Source organism: Coffea eugenioides, chromosome 5 (assembly GCF_003713205.1).
Source record: "Coffea eugenioides isolate CCC68of chromosome 5, Ceug_1.0, whole genome shotgun sequence".
NCBI lineage: Eukaryota > Viridiplantae > Streptophyta > Magnoliopsida > Gentianales > Rubiaceae > Coffea > Coffea eugenioides.
The window spans coordinates 29035096-29039683 of record NC_040039.1 but is presented as its reverse complement, the minus strand read 5'-3'; positions in this window follow the sequence as shown (position 1 = coordinate 29039683).

Genomic DNA, 4588 nt, shown 5'->3' with positions numbered 1-4588 from the left:
AAGTATTAAAAAAAACATCGTTCTAGATTTGGAACAAGAAACTGTTTTCTCAAGTTTCCAGGTAACACTAGTTCATTCCCTTCCAAGCTGCAATATTGGACCTTTCATTTTATTTTCCTTTTTCATTCTTTTTAGTAAAACTAAAGTTTTTTTTTAAGTTATTTGCAAGTGAGTAAACGATAGAAGGGACCTTTAAAAAAAAAAAAGCCTTACCTTCAAATTTTAAGGAAATGCAAATTTGTCATAAATTCTAAAATATTACTTCAGCATGCACTAGAATGATGATAACGCGAAGATGTTGTGGTATTCGATTCCAAATCCCCTTGTATTTACATCGTTTTACCACAGTAAGTTTAAATGCACTTATTTAGCAGCACAAAAAATCATCATAATAATCTTGTCATTGATCCAAGTCAAAATGAAATTATTACAACATTATGTGGCATTATCAAGAGCAAGGATCAACTTACACTAGGTTAGAAAGCACTGCTTGTATTTCTGAGCTGCTAGATTCTCTTTGTAAACTCTTTTTTTTCTTGACAACTAATAAAAATACTTACTATTGCCTGAAAAAGGAAAAAACTTGTACTAGGTGTAAATATAAGTAATTTAGGGCCTATTTGGGGTTGTATTAACTTATTGAAAAGCACTTTCCTGGTAGAGTTTTTATTAAAAGTACTTATTAACTGCTTAAGTGCTTTTAAATATATTATTTGGAGATATAGTTCAATAAGTACTTATTGTATTGGATAATTTATAATTTGAAGAATTTTAAAAGTGTTTATCTCTTTATTTGGTTCATAGTATAGGATGAAATGATTAAATTTGATGTTTTATTTTTTAAATCACAAAAGCTACTAAAAGTATCAAATTTGGGTTTTTGCTAACAATACTTTTAAGGAAAAATCGTTCAAAACGTCCCTCACATTTTGCAAAATAACTTTTTTCGTCCCTCACTTTTAAAAATATAATTTTACTTCCCTTACAAATTTACATTGGTCAAATTTGGTCCCTACTTAAGTTTCCGACTAGTTTTTTGTCGGAATTCACCACGTGCCTTGCACGTGATCATATTTTAAGAGCAAATTGTCAAATTAAATTTTATATAATTCGATTCATAATCTCTCACATTTCATAAAATAAATTTTTTCGTCCCTTACATTTCACAAAATGAATTTTTTATCTTTCATATTTTTCAAAATGAATTTTTTCATCTTTTTATTGATCATGTGTGCGAATAATTTTTTTTTAAAATCTATGTATATGTCTATTTGATTTCACTGAACAGTACGAATAGCATGTGAAATCAAATAGAGATATATTACGTATTATTCATACTGCTCAAGTGAAATCAAATAGATATATATATGGGTTTAAAAAAATTGTTAGTTTTTCACTTATATTCATTTTTTTACTCAAATTTGAAAATAAAGAAGACATTTAATCCTAAATATTATCGAGTGTTTATATCGAATTAAATTTGTACAGAAAAAATAAACAAAAGAAAATTATGACAAAAAGAAATAAGTGATTGGCATTTTCAAATTTTAAGACAATCACAAGACAATTAATTCAACTGTTGGTCTTAAAAGTGTCGAGTAGAAATTTCATATTTAAACTGAAATTTGTTAGCACAATTATAGAATTCGAGTTAGACCCCATTAATTAGATGACCTTATTATACAATTCAATAAATAAATTATTACCAAAAGAGAAATGTCACAAATATTGAATAGGTTTAAATGGTGAAATCATATAAATATATACATGGGTTTCAAACAAAATTATTAGTTTTAAACCCCTATATATATATTTATTAAATAGCATGTGTATAACTACGATTAGTATGTTTAGATGAAATCAAATAAAGATAAATTACATGTTATTTGTACTATTCAGGTAAAATCAAATAGACATATACGTGAGTTTATAGAAAAAAAGCTATTCATACATATGATCAATGAGGGATGAAAAAATTCATTTTGAAAAATGTGAGGGATAGAAAAATTCATTTTTTGAAATGTGAGGAATGAAACAATTCATTTTGTAAAATGTTAGGGATGAAAAAATTCATTTTGTAAAATGTGAGGGACTATGAATCAAATTATGTAAAAATTAGATTTGATAATTTTGCCCTCAAAAAATGATCACATGCAAGTCACGTGGTGGATTCCGGCAAAAAACTAGTCAGAAATCTAGGTAGGGACCAAATTTGATCAATGTGAATTTGTAAGGGACGTAAAATTACACTTTTAAAATTGAGAGACGAAAAAAGTCATCTTGTAAACTATGAGGGACGTTTTGAACGATTTTCCCTACTTTTAAACCAAAAACTCTACTTCTAATTTTATGGGATGATATTCACCAAACACTTTAAAAGTACTTTTTTTTTTACCAAAAAAACCGCAACCCCAAATAAGGCCTTAGACAGCTTAATGTGACTTACTATGAACATTAAAGTGGCAACATGTGACTGTAGAATTAGTTAACAGGATCATACAGATTATGTCTTCTAAATTCCATTAAAATCTGAGGCTAAAAGTATGTTTATCAAACTCATAATGAAAAGATCGATAGTTTCAAAAAAGTGTATGACACTGGGCAACTCCAACGGAGTTGCATATATCGTGTAATGGGCCACCCATTACACGGGTGTGTAATACCTATTGCGTGTAATGGGTAGAAACCCATTATTAAAAAAATTAAAAGAGGAGTAATTGGTGCAAAAGATGAGTAATTGGTGGGCTATTCATTAATTAAAAAATTAATTGTGGACTCATGCTATTATATCTTGTAGAGTGTAATTCATTGTGAGTGGAAATGTAATAAAAGAGGAGAAAGTAAAATGCTGACGTGACATGTGAATTACACTTTAAAGAGTGTAAACATGCCCTAAATCTGATGTATCAAGCTCCATGTTGCCTCTGTTATCAATGTGTTTCAAACTTAAAAGTCATGTGCCATATAATAAATCTGTTGTCTATGTTACAGTTTTAGCTTTATTCTTATTCCTTTCTTGCATTTTGTTTGAGCATATGCAGGAACACCTAAAAGAATTACCATCAACTAAATTGCTAAAAGATGAATGTGTACATTTATTGATCCCAAATTACTTGGGATTATTTAGGATATTTCGTTTCTAACATATGAAAGTGTTTTACTAGACATTATTGATGAAGAATGAGCATTATTCACTTTCACTCGTTATTTGACAGTGAAAGTGAATCAAGAATAAAAATTCTAATTTATTTGTCATTAATTGCATTGATTGTGGACTTGGACTTTTTTCTCCGTCGCAATCCAATGAAACCAACAGTTCTTTTTGTTGATTGAAAATGCTTAAGTTCTATTTGTGAAATCTTCAAGAAAAACTTTTTGTTTTTCCCCTTTAATGCCAAAGTTTAGTCCATCTATCAATCAGTACCGGCCAATTGCATCCTATTTTCAATGAACTAAACTCCTAAAGCAGTGATTGGATGCCCTCTCACTCTCGAATTCTCTCAAAAGATTTAGGCCCACAAGGATATCTTAAATAATTGTGATCCGCTAATGAATTTAAATTCCCAATTTTGCACTATAAAAATTAATGTTGGTCGGGTCAAACTATTGAATAGTCAGATCTAAGACAAATGATCAATCGACCTAATTTGGAGTTTGGCTACAAAAAGTCATTCCAACAGTTAAGTTAGTAATTCTCTAGAAATGAAGAAAAATAAAGTGATTCAAGTGATATTGAAAAAATACTAGCTTTTGGTGATTGTATTTTGAATTTTGTGTGTAATAATTTTTATGAGTTGGAGCTATTTAGTTAAATTTATAATTTTTTGTTACATTATTGCATGATTAAAAGTGTTAATTGACTTATTTAAAGACAAAGTGATAGTTTGTATTGTCCGCATATTAAATCAAGGTTCAAAATTAGAAATTTTCATATTATTATTTGATAGTGTTTTAGTCAAATTAGGGTTTTAGTAATTCTATTGGAATTAAACTATGGTAGTTTTATTGTTTAGGAATTAATATCTTATTAGAAATTTCTTATGGTTGTAAAACTTGTTTATCAAGCCATCCATAGAGAGTCATATTATCGTGTTTAGTTGAGAAGAGTAAAAGATTAAGAGTCTTGTTTTTATGATGTGATTAATAAATTATTGTTGGTATTATTCCTCTTCTTTCATACATATTTTTATGTGTGTAAATTGCCTTTCCATATACACTGATTTTTTGAAATATATATCTTACATAATTTTTTTGGTGAATTTTTTGGGTTTTACATATATATTGATTGTGAATAATTTGTGGATAAAATGTGGGTTTAATTTGTAAGAAAAATAATAATTTTATTGTAGATAGAGGTAGATGTATAATTAAACATGTGCACAATTATAAATTTGTGCTGATAATAGAAATTTGGGAAGGAAGCTAGGCAAAAGCTCCTCGATAATGAAGAGGCAAAAGCTATGCCGCGGCCAAAAGTCAGCAGGACACGAAGAGGCCCGCCATAAAGGCTGCCATTAGTCCTTCCAAAATAACGGAAGATAGTCAAAGCACAAAGTACAACACCAATAATACACAAGAATACTCCCAG